Source organism: Astatotilapia calliptera, chromosome 5 (assembly GCF_900246225.1).
Source record: "Astatotilapia calliptera chromosome 5, fAstCal1.2, whole genome shotgun sequence".
Classification (NCBI taxonomy): domain Eukaryota; kingdom Metazoa; phylum Chordata; class Actinopteri; order Cichliformes; family Cichlidae; genus Astatotilapia; species Astatotilapia calliptera.
Genome location: NC_039306.1, coordinates 37,971,614 through 37,987,908, shown reverse-complemented (window position 1 = coordinate 37,987,908; position 16,295 = coordinate 37,971,614). Strand labels below are relative to the sequence as shown.

At 45.9% G+C, this 16,295-nt stretch overlaps 1 protein-coding gene and 1 long non-coding RNA gene across 8 annotated transcripts in view; one reads left to right on the top strand and one right to left on the bottom strand.

The window, feature by feature from the left end:
* nfasca (neurofascin homolog (chicken) a) overlaps nucleotides 1-16,295 on the bottom strand; it is a 165,792-nt gene that overhangs the window by 85,207 nt on the left and 64,290 nt on the right. For 5 of the 6 annotated variants that reach the window (XM_026169156.1, XM_026169157.1, XM_026169155.1 and 2 more), the window contains one exon: nucleotides 2,470-2,527. The gene's annotated coding sequence lies outside the window, so the exon portion shown is untranslated. The other variant, XM_026169158.1, reaches the window with a different exon arrangement.
* On the top strand, nucleotides 13,390-16,011 carry LOC113023098 (uncharacterized). Of its 2 annotated transcripts, none has more exons than XR_003272501.1 (2): nucleotides 13,390-13,421; nucleotides 15,363-16,011. It is a non-coding gene; the product is annotated as an uncharacterized LOC113023098 (long non-coding RNA). The 2 variants fall into 2 exon arrangements; XR_003272502.1 differs by having other exon boundaries at nucleotides 13,392-13,421; nucleotides 15,403-16,011.

The window sequence follows — 16,295 nt, the reverse complement described above, 5'->3', positions numbered from 1 at the left end:
TCCGTATTTTGGACAGATAGTACATCTGTACTCAAATACATAATGAATGAGGATAAACGTTTACTTACCTTTGTGGCAAACAGTCTTATTCATTGCGACTAAACGATCACAATGGGGATATGTAAGCTCAAAGGAAAATCCAGCAGATGATGCTACAAGAGGGCTGAAGGCTGGGAACATTGCACATAGCAGCCGCTGGATCGAAGGACCAAGCTTTCTGCAGTAGCCAGAAAGTGATTGGCCGACCAGTCTAATGAATGCTCCTTAGAACCAGAGGACCCTGAAGTCAAAGGTGAGGCCACAGTGAATGTTACTCAAGTAAAAGACTTGCTTGATGCTACATGTCAATTGATGGTGTACTTCTCAGACTGGAGAAGGCTCAAGGTTGCTGTTGCTTGGTTCCTTAGACTGAAGGCAATCCTTCCTTCAATGAGAGATAAGAAAAGAAGACCGCAACCTAACTCAAATAATCTAATTTGTAGAGGTACTACAAAGGAGAAAGTAAAGAAAACGCAACTGTATGGTCTATCCTCAAAGGATCTTCTGGAAGCGGCGCTTGCCGTTATCAGATTTTGCCAGCAACAAAGATTTGGAGAGGAGATTGCTACGTTGTCAAGTGGGAAAGGTTCTGTGAGCAGGCACAGCTCAATTTATAGATTAGACCCTTATCTTGATGATGAAGGCCTCTTAAGAGTTGGGGGACGACTGACAAAGGGCTCCTTACCAGAAGAAATGAAGCATCCCTTTGTTCTTGCAAAGGATCAACATGTAGCAAGTCTCATCCTAAAGCACATTCATCAACAGCTTGGTCATAGCGGTCGTAACCACACCTTATCCACACTAAGGAGAAAATACTGGATCACAAAGGCCAACTCGGCTGTAAGGAAGGTTATCGCAGAATGTAATTTTTGCAGAAAATATCCTGGAAAGGCCTTGGAGCAAAAGATGGCAGATTTACCCAAGGAAAGAATTTTGCCAGATAACCCACCACTCACCAACGTCGGTGAAGTGAAAAGAGGACGAGGTACAGCTAAACGTTATGGAGTCATTTTCACCTGTTTAGCCAGCTGAGCGGTGCACTTGGAAGTGGCTAGCTCTCCAAGCACAGATGCCTGCATAATGCTTTGCGCCGTTTTGTGAGTTGGAGAGGTCAAGTCGCTCGCATCCAATCGGACAATGGAACCAATTTTGTTGGAGCAGACAGAGTTAAGAGAGGCTCTTAAATCGCTGAAACATACCCAAATTGAAGCTGTTTGGAGTTTTAATCCGCCTGGAGCATCACAACATGGTGGAATTTGGGAATGGATAATCCGTATGGTCAGAAAGATTCTGAGATCCGTTCTTCAGCAACAACAGTTGGACGGCAATGGATTAAATACAGTTCAGTGTGAAACTGAAGCAATTTTAAATGACAGACCCATCACAAAGCTTTCTGATGATCCAAAAGCCCCAGAGCCACTTACACCAAATCACATCCTCCTGATTTGACCCTCAGGATATGTATCTGAAGAGAAGATGGAAACAGGCTCAGTACTTCTCAGATCTTTGGAAACGATGGCTACATGAATAGTCGCCTTGGTTACAGGAGAGACAAAAATGGAACCAAAAGAAGAAGAGTCTAAAACCTGGAGATATAGTCATTATAATGGATTCCTCTGCACCACGTGGTTCCTGGCCACTTGGGAGAGTTCTGGAAACCATTCGTGACAAAAATGGACTTGTACGATCTGTACGTTTAAAAACAAAGACTAACGTTCTTGAAAGACCTGTAACTAAACGCCTTGATGCATTTTCAATCATCCAGGTAAGTAAATCTCCAAAAGCTGATTCTGTTCATCTGGACGAGGCGTTTTGTGGCACAAACGTTTCGTCATCATCAGGTGACGTCTTCAGTCTCAGCTGACTGCAGGTTTCAATCTTATAAACAGCACATTTGCATAATGACTGAAACCAGCCCACTGAAGGAACGATGGGCTGGGAGGTCAGTTCCTTAATCTTAATTATGCAAATTCTCATGACCAGCAAGTCACCTGGATGAGTGACGAAACGTTTCTCCCACAAAACGCTACGTCCAGATGAACAGAATCAACTTTTGGAGACCTGTAACTAAACTTTGCCTGTTACATGAGACTGTAGTGTAAAAGTGTATTTAAATGCTCTGTTTACTTGTGTTTATTTATTTGTGTTTATCTTCAGCTCTGCCACCAGCAGCTCATTGTAACGTGCTGTCATGACACGGATACCTGTCATCTTCCTTTCACTGCTGCTCTTCATTCTGTCCCAGATCACTCTGCTGTGTACAGCGCTCAGTTATCTAAGCTCTAAGTTATACGCCAAAGAGCGACATTTGGAATTTTACATGAATGCAGCTACAGTAACCTCTGTCATGCATCAAGACTAACCTGTCACACTGGGACTCCTGTGGTCCACCAGTGAGTACCAGTAAGAAAGAGACAATCAGTGACTCACGTTCACGTATGTGGACAGCTTCCTCGTCCACTCACTGTGTGAGAAGCACTTTGCAGGCCTGGTGAGAAGCAGAGAGAACACAGATTAATGCACTTTGTATAGTTTATCAGTTTCCACACAGCTTTCCCTCTTCTGTTCAGATAATGCAGAAGCATGGAGAAGCCTGCACACTGGGTCAGGTTGAAGCTCCCAGTACACAAACCCACTCATGTTTCTGTGGATTTTCCCCAAATAGAGACACAGTTGTTGGGGAGGGAAAAGGATTTATTCAGCCGGTCAGATATTGTACCTACCCTAACAGCGTGTGCACACTCACACACTGTTGTATGCCTGAGGACTTTGTGTGTGTGTTTGTGCTTTCGGAGAGCTCATCTGTGCACCAGGTGCTGCCTTTGGGACTCCAGCATGTTCTTTTCCTTCTTTCTTTGTCTCTTTGTATGAAACATGTACAGTACACAACAACACACACTGTTACACATGGTCTGACTGGTGGACTCTGTGGTAAGCTGAGCTTACACTTCTGTGTTTCACACATGCACTCACCGACCACACTACGAAAAGAATCATTGTTATTTATGCTGCCGCGGTTCTGGCTCAGCTTGACCCAGTATTTTGAGTCGCTATGTTTTGGTGTGTTTTTGCATTTTGGATTCTTTCTTTATTATGATGCTGATGATTATGACTCTATGTTTCAGTTCTTCTTGTTCAGGGATTAGTTCGTAGGTTTTGTGTTCTCATGTTTATTGCAGGTTTAGTTCAGTGTCTAGTCTGTCTCTGTGTCGTGTCTGCGTCTTTGTTTAGTGCTGTCTTGTTTCCTGTTTTACTCTGAAGGTTCATGTTCCTGTCTTATGTCAGTGTTTCTCGCTGTGTCCCCTTCTGTCTCTAATTCCTTGATGACTTCCTCTGTGTATTTTAGCCCAGTGTGTCTTCGTGTCAGTGTCGCGTCGTCTGTTCATGCACCCTGTTATTTCTAGCTGCACGTCATGATTCTAGTCTGCAAGATTCAGTATTGGACATGTTCATAGTCACTTTCTCCAGTCATGTTTGCCTGCACCTTCATGTGCCTGCACCTTCATGTGCCAGCACCGAGATCTCGTTCACAGTTTCTCATGTCGTGTTCATAGTCTGTCCGCAGTACTTCGTCATAGTTCAGTCCTGGTCTTCGTTTATAGCCTTAGTTACTCCCAGTTTAGGTCTTTAGTTTTCCCATAGTTTGTGGTTTGTTATTTTGCCTTCTGTGTCAGCCCTGATTAAAGGCTCGCTTTGAGCTTAGCACAAGTTTTGCCTCCTGCGTCTGTGTCCGCACCTGGATCCACCAAACACTCTCCACACGGTCTGCCCTCGCGGGCCGTGACAGTATGCATTAGTGATTGTGTCGCCTTCTGTTCCTTTTATATATCAATGACTTGGGTCAAAATGTCTCAGACACAAATTTGCATTCTTATGCTGATGACACAGTTATTTACTGTTATGGATCATCTCTTGCTCAGGCCATTGAAACCCTACAGAAAGCCTTTGTTGCTTTCCAGCATTCACTTATTCAGCTAAAATTAGTTCTCAATGCTGACAAGACTAAGCTAATGTTGTTTGCTAAGTCAAAGAAGGTCCCGGAGCCTATTCCAGTGGTGTCCACCCTTGAAGGAAATGTCATAGAGATGGTTCATGAATATAAATACCTTGGTGTCTGGATTGATGACTCCTTCACCTTTAAACCACATATAGAGAGACTAGTAAAGAAACTGAGACTTAAACTTCGTTTTTTCTTCCGTAATAAGCAGTGCTTTTCTTTTGCAGTAAAAAAACGTCTTGTCACTGCAACCTTTTTATCTGTGTTAGATTATGGTGACATTCTGTATATGAACGCTTCTTCTTCATGTCTTCTAATGTTGGACACGATGTATCATGCTTCCTTGAGGTTTATTACCAACTGTAGATATCTGACCCATCACTGTGATTTGTACTTAAGAGTAAAATGGCCTTCTTTGGCCATTAGAAGACAGGGGCATTGGTACACTTTTATTTACAAAGCTATGCTTGGATTGCTGCCTCCTTATATTTGTACTTTGCTCACAAGGACAAATAGTGGTTCTTACTCCTTACGTTCAAATGATCAGCTGCTGCTGTCTGTTCCCCTTGTCCACACAGAGCTGGGTAAGAAAGCCTTTGTCCACTCTGCGCCTTTTTTGTGGAATCTGTTACAGAAAGACTGGAAACTGACTGAACTGTTGTCTTTAAATGTTTTTAAAACTAAACTCAAAGGCCTACAGACTGCCTCAATAATGTGTAATTGTTTTGTGTAATTTTAACTTTGTTTGTTCGTATGTATTTGTTTTGAAATGTGCTGCCTCTTGGCCAGGACTCCCTTGAAATAGAGGTTTTTGATCTCAACGGGACATTCCTGGTTAAATAAAGGTTAAATAAAAAAATAAATAAATAAATAAAATATGTCATTATTCTGCTAATGTTGAAGCACAGCTGTTTCCACCACAGTGGAAAAAATGAAGGCGTGATTGCACAACTGAAACTGGAAATCCATTTTCTTTCTTAATAGCTGCAGGTAGCAGGGTGGAGACCACTGGAGCTGCAGAGAAGACGGCGAGTGTAGCGGTCCAGGTCCACAGAGAGACGGGGAGTGTAGCGGTCCAGGTCCACAGAGAGACGGGGAGTGTAGCGGTCCAGGTCCACAGAGAGAGACGGCGAGTGTAGCGGTCTAGGTCCACAGAGAGAGACGGGGAGTGTAGCGGTCCAGGTCCACAGAGAGAGACGGCGAGTGTAGCGGTCCAGGTCCACAGAGAGACGGGGAGTGTAGCGGTCCAGGTCCACAGAGAGACGGGGAGTGTAGCGGTCCAGGTCCACAGAGAGAGACGGCGAGTGTAGCGGTCCAGGTCCACAGAGAGACGGGGAGTGTAGCGGTCCAGGTCCACAGAGAGAGACGGCGAGTGTAGCGGTCCAGGTCCACAGAGAGACGGGGAGTGTAGCGGTCCAGGTCCACAGAGAGAGACGGCGAGTGTAGCGGTCCAGGTCCACAGAGAGAGACGGTGAGTGTAGCGGTCCAAGTCCACAGAGAGAGACGGCGAGTGTAGCGGTCCAGGTCCACAGAGAGACGGGGAGTGTAGCGGTCCAGGTCCACAGAGAGAGACGGCGAGTGTAGCGGTCCAGGTCCACAGAGAGAGACGGCGAGTGTAGCGGTCCAGGTCCACAGAGAGACAGGGAGTGTAGCGGTCCAGGTCCACAGAGAGAGACGGCGAGTGTAGCGGTCCAAGTCCACAGAGAGAGACGGCGAGTGTAGCGGTCCAGGTCCACAGAGAGAGACGGCGAGTGTAGCGGTCCAAGTCCACAGAGAGACGGGGAGTGTAGCGGTCCAGGTCCACAGAGAGAGACGGCGAGTGTAGCGGTCCAGGTCCACAGAGAGACGGGGAGTGTAGTGGTCCAAGTCCACAGAGAGACGGGGAGTGTAGCGGTCCAGGTCCACAGAGAGAGACGGCGAGTGTAGCGGTCCAGGTCCACAGAGAGACGGGGAGTGTAGCGGTCTAGGTCCACAGAGAGAGACGGGGAGTGTAGCGGTCCAAGTCCACAGAGAGAGACGGCGAGTGTAGCGGTCCAGGTCCACAGAGAGAGACGGTGAGTGTAGCGGTCCAAGTCCACAGAGAGAGACGGGGAGTGTAGCGGTCCAGGTCCACAGAGAGAGACGGCGAGTGTAGCGGTCCAGGTCCACAGAGAGACGGGGAGTGTAGCGGTCCAAGTCCACAGAGAGAGACGGGGAGTGTAGCGGTCCAGGTCCACAGAGAGAGACGGCGAGTGTAGCGGTCTAGGTCCACAGAGAGACAGGGAGTGTAGCGGTCCAGGTCCACAGAGAGAGACGGTGAGTGTAGCGGTCCAAGTCCACAGAGAGAGACGGGGAGTGTAGCGGTCCAGGTCCACAGAGAGAGACGGCGAGTGTAGCGGTCTAGGTCCACAGAGAGACAGGGAGTGTAGCGGTCCAGGTCCACAGAGAGAGACGGTGAGTGTAGCGGTCCAAGTCCACAGAGAGAGACGGGGAGTGTAGCGGTCCAGGTCCACAGAGAGAGACGGGGAGTGTAGCGGTCCAGGTCCACAGAGAGAGACGGCGAGTGTAGCGGTCTAGGTCCACAGAGAGACGGGGAGTGTAGTGGTCCAGGTCCACAGAGAGAGACGGCGAGTGTAGCGGTCCAGGTCCACAGAGAGAGACGGCGAGTGTAGCGGTCCAGGTCCACAGAGAGACGGCGAGTGTAGCGGTCCAGGTCCACAGAGAGAGACGGCGAGTGTAGCGGTCTAGGTCCACAGAGAGACGGGGAGTGTAGCGGTCCAGGTCCACAGAGAGAGACGGGGAGTGTAGCGGTCCAGGTCCACAGAGAGAGACGGCGAGTGTAGCGGTCCAGGTCCACAGAGAGAGACGGGGAGTGTAGCGGTCCAGGTCCACAGAGAGAGACGGCGAGTGTAGCGGTCTAGGTCCACAGAGAGACGGGGAGTGTAGCGGTCCAGGTCCACAGAGAGAGACGGTGAGTGTAGCGGTCCAGGTCCACAGAGAGAGACGGCGAGTGTAGCGGTCCAGGTCCACAGAGAGACGGGGAGTGTAGCGGTCCAGGTCCACAGAGAGAGACGGCGAGTGTAGCGGTCCAGGTCCACAGAGAGACGGGGAGTGTAGCGGTCCAAGTCCACAGAGAGACGGCGAGTGTAGCGGTCCAGGTCCACAGAGAGAGACAGGGAGTCTAGCGGTCCAAGTCCACAGAGAGAGACGGCGAGTGTAGTGGTCCAGGTCCACAGAGAGAGACGGGGAGTGTAGCGGTCCAAGTCCACAGAGAGACGGCGAGTGTAGCGGTCCAGGTCCACAGAGAGACGGGGAGTGTAGCGGTCCAGGTCCACAGAGAGAGACGGGGAGTGTAGCGGTCCAGGTCCACAGAGAGAGACGGCGAGTGTAGTGGTCCAGGTCCACAGAGAGAGACGGGGAGTGTAGCGGTCCAGGTCCACAGAGAGAGACGGGGAGTGTAGCGGTCCAGGTCCACAGAGAGAGACGGCGAGTGTAGTGGTCCAGGTCCACAGAGAGACGGCGAGTGTAGTGGTCCAGGTCCACAGAGAGAGACGCCGAGTGTAGCGGTCCAAGTCCACAGAGAGACGGGGAGCTGGGTAAAGTCATTTTCCACTGTGGAGGACAAACACTTTCAAACTTGTCCATCACAGCAACACAAACTGCCTCCTTTAAAAAGACTCGATGTGCGGTTCAGTATTGACAGTGACATCACATGAAGTGCATATAAAGTGTGTCTGAATGGCAGAGATGCAGACATGTGTGCATGTGGCACAGAGCCATGGCTCAGTGTCTGAGTGAGCTTGAAGCCGTTTATGATTCTGAACCACAAACAAGCTCAAACTTTGGACTGTTTGACTGATGAAAACCTCCATTATGGCCGTTCATACTCCTCACAGTCATTAAACAATGAACAGTTAAATGACATCACAGTTTTTTACGACTACAGTTACAGAAAGAAAACATAAGCAGGCTAAAGTGAAGAGTCTGGGCAGTGAGCTACCAGAACTTTCTATATTTCACACATTTATTTCTTATCATTTTAGTCCCAGTTAAGATCAGAGTGGCTGTTTGTGGCCAGTGATCTCCATGGAAGCAGCAAAGGCTCCAGAGCAGGCTTTGTAAGCTGAGCATGTACATATGTGAGCTGTGGGGCAGAGGAATGGGCAAACTTACGATTGCTTGTAATAAAGTGAAAATTGCCATTTAATATGTCACCAATATTTCCCATAGTAAGATCAGCTTCTTAGCTTCATGTGAGCTGGGATGGTTTGTACATTATGATGCAGGGCAGACTGAAACATCAACAGGTGAGCAAAGAGTTGATCCAACACAGGCTGCAGGTGTATCATATCCCCACAACTACAGGACGCCACATATTTAATGTGTGGGGAGGAACGTGAGCTAAGAACAAAGGGCCTGGTGTCTCAGAGTTCTGACGTACACGTTCTCATCTTTTTATTCAACAGCAACATTACCTAAAGATTAGCCAGCAGCAAGGCCAAGTCTGCTACAACGAGTAACAGACCTCATGTTATTGTCCTGGGTGGAGTCGAGGAGATGGATGCTCTGCACACCTTACGATTAGACAATTCATCATTAAGCTTGAAACATCCTGAGAACCGAGAACAGTGCTATTTGCTGTTTAATCACATTTTATACTCCAATCAGATCGATTAGCCAGCCATCACCAGCAGCCAGCTTCCCTGTGAAGCTGTCCCTGGTTCACTGTGGACACTGTGGGTGTGTTCAGCCCTCCTGTCTCTCATTTAAATCTGTTTTCATGCAACACAACAGCTCAACAACAAGCAGCGTGGGGTTCACAGTTCAGCATTTCACACACTGTTGCTACAAACTCAACATACAGGAGTATGCACGCACACACACAAAGCTACAGCTGTCGTGACTGTAGCCCCTCTGCAGTGCTGCTGTTGTGCTTTTTGTGTTTGTCGGAAATCAAACCAGTGAATTTGCTGGTCTTCCAGCTGCAGCTCCACTCTGCCTTCTCCCCTCTCCCACTCCTCTTTGTTTCCGTGTTTCCGGTTAAAACTAGGTCATTTTCCAACCCACAGCTCCCACTGAGCGTGACATCCAGATACACACGTATCCCCTGGCAACCACACGTTCACCCTCGACACCCCGTCCAGACTGCGTCCTCGTTTCCTGCACCTTCCTGCAGGTTGTGTTCACTGAGCATGGCGGGCTCTGCAGACACAGCTTTGTTCAGCACACTTCAAACTGTAAGACGTGAAACGTTCTTTACCAGCTTCTAATAAAACAGCCTTTGAACGCAATGATCCTTCTTGTGTATCTGTTAATGTAGAGTCACAGCTGAGTCTAATGTGGAAGGACAAATTATGTTTTCACTGACTATCACAATATGAAAAGTCCCGTCGAGACTGTTTCCAGTTCTGAGGGCAGCTCAAGAGGTAGGGCAGGGCGTCTGCCAATCGGGAGGTCAGTGGTTTGATGAATGATGCTTACACCGTCCATACTGCTGACATCCACTCTTACTGACCTCACCTTTCAGAAAAGGTGGAGTAGCAAAGTCTGCTCTGAGATGATGAATACACCACTCTGCTCTGTGCTGAAGTCCTGACACAACAATTTGAATGAAGCATTTTGCCCATTAACAGGCAATGAGCCTCTCGCATGAGCAGGTTTGGCTCGCTCGTCTTTAGAGAATTGTTTTAATTCGGCCGCACTGAAGAGTGTTTAAGCATGAACAGCCTGTTTAAAGTCATGCCAAAGCATGTCAGTCTACTGAGGAGATCTAGGTCACTCCAAAACCTCCATGTTGGTTTCTCTGGCCATTCAGAGGTAGACTTGCTGGTGCACTGCTGCAAATGTGCTTCAGCTCCAGTGCATGAACTGATGGACACTCACTCGCCTTCAGGACCTATTTGTAAATCATCACACTGACACAAAGATGACGGGTTACTCAGCAGAAGTGTGGGGAGAGTGAGACAGTATAAAATAATCCAGGAGACAAAGCTGTGCCATTTCTGGACTTGGTTCAATTATTATTTATGGTTTTTGGGGAGGTTATGAAATCTGTTCATTGGTTTTCAGTAGCAGTTAGGAAACAACACAAACATCAGACTGCGGGGAAAGCTGGTGACGCAGCGCAGAGGTTAAATTCTTCTCAGGGAAGAATAATCAATAGAAAGCTGAAATCATCGTCTGAACTCATTCATGCTACTCTGCATGTTACTGCACAAACCATGAGCCCAGCATGTCTCCGTTCTCAGCTGAGGGCCTACAGGCTGCAACTGGCTGTAGATTAGAAATGAAGTCACTGTGATATAATGACATCACTGGACGGGGAGGGTATAGAGTTCAGAGGTCACGGGGTAAACAGCACGGTGGGGGAGGGAGGAAACATGTGCAGACACACAACAGAAACACACACCTTTTTAGAGCAGTGCTGCGAGTGCTAGACTGTGTATGAGGGACCAGCAGTGATAGACTGAGTAGTGTGTGCACACATGCACACAAACACATGAATAAGGCAGGTGCAGAGAGCTGTACCAGCATCAGCTGTGTCTTTAACAGCAGTGCTGCTGCTGTGATGTCATTATTATGTGATGAGACCAGTTTATGTAGAGACGGGCCTTTTGTTCTGTCTCGTTCCCCTCAAACGGATGCTGGCTCTGACTTTTTCACTCATGTGTTACCTCGGACTATAAAGCACCTGCATGATCGGTGATGTAAATAAAACTAGACTGAATATAGGCCAGGTCACATGGGGTCAGTGCATCCTCACTCCCAGCCAATAACATGTTAATAGAGATGGCACGATACCACTTTTTTATGTCCGATACCGATACCGATATCATAAATTTGGATATCTGCCGATACCGATATGAATCCGATATAGTGTCTTTTAATCAACAAAACTGTTTTTTAAAATATCTTGCTGCATTTTGCAAGTCTGCAAGTTCATACTCAAGTTTAAAACAACAACTACACTAAAGCTATTCTGTTATACCTGTATACAAAAAAAATATTTCATAGTTCAGCAATACTGATCAATCTAATAAACTTAGACCTACACCATCCTCCCTATTCTGGTATTTTAAAGAGTACTTAGCGTAAATATTAAGCAACCTGACTAATAGGGTTCCAACTCCCAGCAACAACAAAAATAAATAAATAAAAAATAGGGAACCACCCCTCACGCGCCACCTCATGATGCTTAATCGACGTAATCAACCTTAATTTGATGCAGTGTGAAAAAAAAATGCACAGAAATCAATTATTTTTCAAGAAATATTAAATAGATTCAACATCTTTCTTCAACAAAATTGCAGACTGCACAGATGGTACCTTCACAAAGTAAAAAGTACTATAGCTTACTAGGGTATATATATTAGACTTAATAGTCACTATATACAGTATTTGACTTCTATTCATTTTACATCAAATTAAAACTTTGTGTGTCAGATAATTATTTATTAAAAGCTCGACATTTTAAATGAGAATAAGAAAGAAAAGTATGTCTTTGTGCCCCTTTTCCCTGTTAATGCCCTATCGGCCCCCCTGGCTAAACTTTGCTAGATCCGCCCCTGCACAGTTACAGCCGTCAGCTACGTAGAAAAAGATCCTCGAGTAGAAAGTAATATTAAATAAATTCTAACAACAGCTGATCAAGCTTAAACGTGCTGCTGTTGTTCAGCCGCTGGTTTCCTCTTTCTGGTGCAAAGTGGGCCAAAAACAAACAAGAGAGACAGACTCGCGACAGAAAAGCCGATCAGCTGATCAGTTTCACGATTGAAGTAGCAGCAGGAGAGGCAGTCGCTTGTTAAGCTTAACGCAGGAATGCTTTACAAACATTCAGAGATGGACTTACACACTTGCTTTACTTCTCTCGGGGATAACTTTGTCGGAGATGAAATGCCGGGTTGCTAGCGAAGCTCCAAATGCTATCCACACCACGACAGGTCCCGCATGCCACAGCCGCTCTATCACGTGATGCATACTGCTCCGACGTGCTAACGTTCTGAGGTGAGTTACATCGTGTTGCAAGTTTTGTGAGGTGCTTTCGTGATATTTAATGGATCGGATTACATTTTTTATTTTTCTCCGATATCCGATCCAGTAATTTAGGTCAGTATCGGACCGATACCGATACGTAATATCGGATCAGTCCATCTCTACATGTTAACACAGGGGGTGTAATCTGTCACGCCACGGACCCTTTTAACGGTGTAAGGAGACACCAGCAGCAGTGCTATGTTTAATGACAGCACCATACCAGCGGGCAGTCGGGATCAGAACATCAGCATTAAAATAATAATGATAATCAGTGTGGCTGTGATTGTGCTGCACAGAAAGGCACTGGAAGTTTTTATTCAAATAGAGTCTAGTTACCATGTGAACCATGTCGACCAGCATTAGGATACATATATGTGCCAGGCAAGTAAAGGTTACATGTGTACCCCCTTTTCTCGGTTTGAAGGTGCAGTCAGTCCTCTGTGCTCAGACCAAGCACCACTGCCACTCAAGTGTTGGAGTAATAATTTTTGATTTTTATTGTGAAGGGGTCGCCACAGCAGCTAGCTCCACCTCTTTGTGTGAGATGGACCCTCAAAGGAAACTGGACAGGTTCTTCTGTAGCACGTGTCTGCTCGACCTGAGCGCATTTACACAGCTGCATCATTCACACAAGCACTTTTTTTAAGTGCTTTCTTAGGCACACACACACTCATGCATTGGAGAGCTTACTGTCATGCCCAAGGATATCTAGAGCAGCCAGTGGTTGAACCACCAACCTTAGCAGATAGCCCGCTGTACCTCCTGAGCTAAAAACACCTCACATCCCTGTGATGGGATTTTACATTTATCTGTTACTGATTTTCCACTTTTTTAAAGACAGCTTTGGGCTAAACAATGTTCACAGTCAGCCTGTGTGAGGTGTCACAAGGGGACAAATTAATGATGGTAAATTCGATTCTTTTTACTGAATCGAGTTTGAATGAGTCACTCACCGAAGTGAATCGTGTTTGAGTCATATGAGTCACAGAGTCAGTTGCCCAGAGAGTGCAAAAAATATACATTTTTACTCAAACTTAATTTGTTTCTCTTTTCATGTAAATCCTACTGCTAAGATGAGTGATTGAAAAAGAAAAACAACTAGTTTTATAGAGCAAAAAAAAGATTTCTAATGGGAACATTTATTTTTATTTTTATTTTATTAGTATTTTCCTCATATGTGTCAAATATATATTTTCTCATCTAAATGTCCACTGAGCTGTGAGCCAGGGGGTGGTAATGCGCCTTAACATTGGTTGCCAACCAAGAAGAAGAAGAAGCTGTGAGCCAGGAGGGAGGGGGTGAGTAACTTAAATGTGCTGCTAGCATGTTAGCAGAGCGATGCTACTGTGAACTGAGGAGCTGTTGTCTTGATGTGAGCTTCTACTCAGGGTTTGTTCTTCATGTTCAGAGCAGAAATGTTTTTGTTAAGAAACTGTCTGTTGTTTTTTTCCACACAATTTTAATTATAAGCTAGATATATTTCTACTAATGGAATTAGTTTGCTAACAGCAACAGGGATGAGTCAGTTGGACTTGTGAATCATGATTCACGAGTCCAGTAAAGTGATTCTCGAGTATTGAACGATTCGTTCATGATTCGCGCATCACTAGTACAAATGAGTGATGGGCAAAGGAAGTGACACAGTGTTGTGTCTCTAATGGTACATCCTTAAGTGCACTTCTTTTAGTTCAGTGTGAAATAAGAACATGGTCTGAACTCTGTATCAGTGTAAAACAAACCTGCACTACAGGGAGTGCAGAATTATTAGGCAAATGAGTATTTTGTCCACATCATCCTCTTCATGCATGTTGTCTTACTCCAAGCTGTATAGGCTCGAAAGCCTACTACCAATTAAGCATATTAGGTGATGTGCATCTCTGTAATGAGAAGGGGTGTGGTCTAATGACATCAACACCCTATATCAGGTGTGCATAATTATTAGGCAACGTCCTTTCCTTTGGCAAAATGGGTCAAAAGAAGGACTTGACAGGTTCAGAAAAGTCAAAAACAGTGAGATATCTTGCAGAGGGATGCAGCAGTCTCAAAATTGCAAAGCTTCTGAAGCGTGATCATCGAACAATCAAGCGTTTCATTCAAAATAGTCAACAGGGTCGCAAGAAGCGTGTGGAAAAACCAAGGCGCAAAATAACTGCCCATGAACTGAGAAAAGTCAAGCGTGCAGCTGCCAAGATGCCACTTGCCACCAGTTTGGCCATATTTCAGAGCTGCAACATCACTGGAGTGCCCAAAAGCACAAGGTGTGCAATACTCAGAGACATGGCCAAGGTAAGAAAGGCTGAAAGACGACCACCACTGAACAAGACACACAAGCTGAAACGTCAAGACTGGGCCAAGAAATATCTCAAGACTGGTTTTTCTAAGGTTTTATGGACTGATGAAATGAGAGTGAGTCTTGATGGGCCAGATGGATGGGCCTGTGGCTGGATTGGTAAAGGCAGAGAGCTCCAGTCCCACTCAGACGCCAGCAAGGTGGAGGTGGAGTACTGGTTTGGGCTGGTATCATCAAAGATGAGCTTGTGGGGCCTTTTCGGGTTGAGGATGGAGTCAAGCTCAACTCCCAGTCCTACTGCCAGTTTCTGGAAGACACCTTCTTCAAGCAGTGGTACAGGAAGAAGTCTGCATCCTTCAAGAAAAACATGATTTTCATGCAGGACAATGCTCCATCACACGCGTCCAAGTACTCCACAGCGTGGCTGCAAGAAAGGGTATAAAAGAAGAAAAACTAATGACATGGCCTCCTTGTTCACCTGATCTGAACCCCATTGAGAACCTGTGGTCCATCATCAAATGTGAGATTTACAAGGAGGGAAAACAGTACACCTCTCTGAACAGTGTCTGGGAGGCTGTGGTTGCTGCTGCACGCAATGTTGATGGTGAACAGATCAAAACACTGACAGAATCCATGGATGGCAGGCTTTTGAGTGTCCTTGCAAAGAAAGGTGGCTATATTGGTCGCTGATTTGTTTTTGTTTTGTTTTTGAATGTCAGAAATGTATATTTGTGAATGTGGAGATGTTATATTGGTTTCACTGGTAAAAATAAATCATTGAAATGGGTATATATTTGTTTTTTGTTAAGTTGCCTAATACTTATGCACAGTAATAGTCACCTGCACACACAGATATCCCCCTAAAATAGCTCAAACTAAAAACAAACTAAAAACTACTTCCACAAACATTCAGCTTTGATATTAATGAGTTTTTTGGGTTCATTGAGAACATGGTTGTTGTTCAATAATAACATTATTCCTCAGAAATACAACTTGCCTAATAATTCTGCACTCCCTGTATAGATTTCTCCTGATGCTGACAGGCTGCCCTTATCATCAACAGTACAATGTGTTAGAAAAACACACAAGACTGAGATAAGCCGAACAACCAGCAAGAAGCCATGGTGTCAACCTCTCCCCAAACTGTAAGCCTAAGCTGGCTCGTACACTGCAAGACCAGGAAATAAAAGAGGCAGACGGAGCCCGGTCAACGATCACACCCACAGATATGATGGAGGCAGACAGTGAGGGTGGGGGTGTTAGAGACAGAGACGGGACCCGTGAAAAGCAACAACAGACAAAGAAGATGTGGTGTGAGAAAGCAAAGAAGCAATGCAGAAACAACACGTGTGTCCTGGAAATGCTGTAACATGCCAGGTGACTGAAAAACACGAGACCATCCTGAGGAGGCTCAGAGGACACTTCCACTTCTTTTCTGCTTTTAGAACCACCTCACTCCATTTCTCAAAGGTTTAAACAACAGTTTCTGCTCCTGAACTTTGGTCTCCTTGTCATCTCTTAGCTGATTTTTATTTCACATCAGCAGAAGCTGGTTTGCTTTTATAGTTTAGCCTTTAACCTTTTATTAGTGAGATAGCTGAACCAGCCCACTGATGTGTGTGTTATGATGAATATTCTGACTGCATAAATAATAAATGGTTTCATTACTTTGTATTGAAGTAAACTGAGACGTGGAACAGGAAGCTACATCGCAGGCTGAGGTTCAGTGTGTTGCCTGAGGACGCTAACATGTGGACAGACCCTCAAGCCTCCAACGGTGCCCCAGGGTGAATCAGGCACTGCATGCAGCCCAAATCCACTGTTTCCTTGTGCATTTGGAGCCTATCGAGCCATCAATGGGACGACTGGGATAAACCCAGTCTACCTCTGTGTGAATGTTGGAGCCGTCTGCAGCGACACCTTCTTTGTTTAACATGCTTCTACAATGCTTTACTC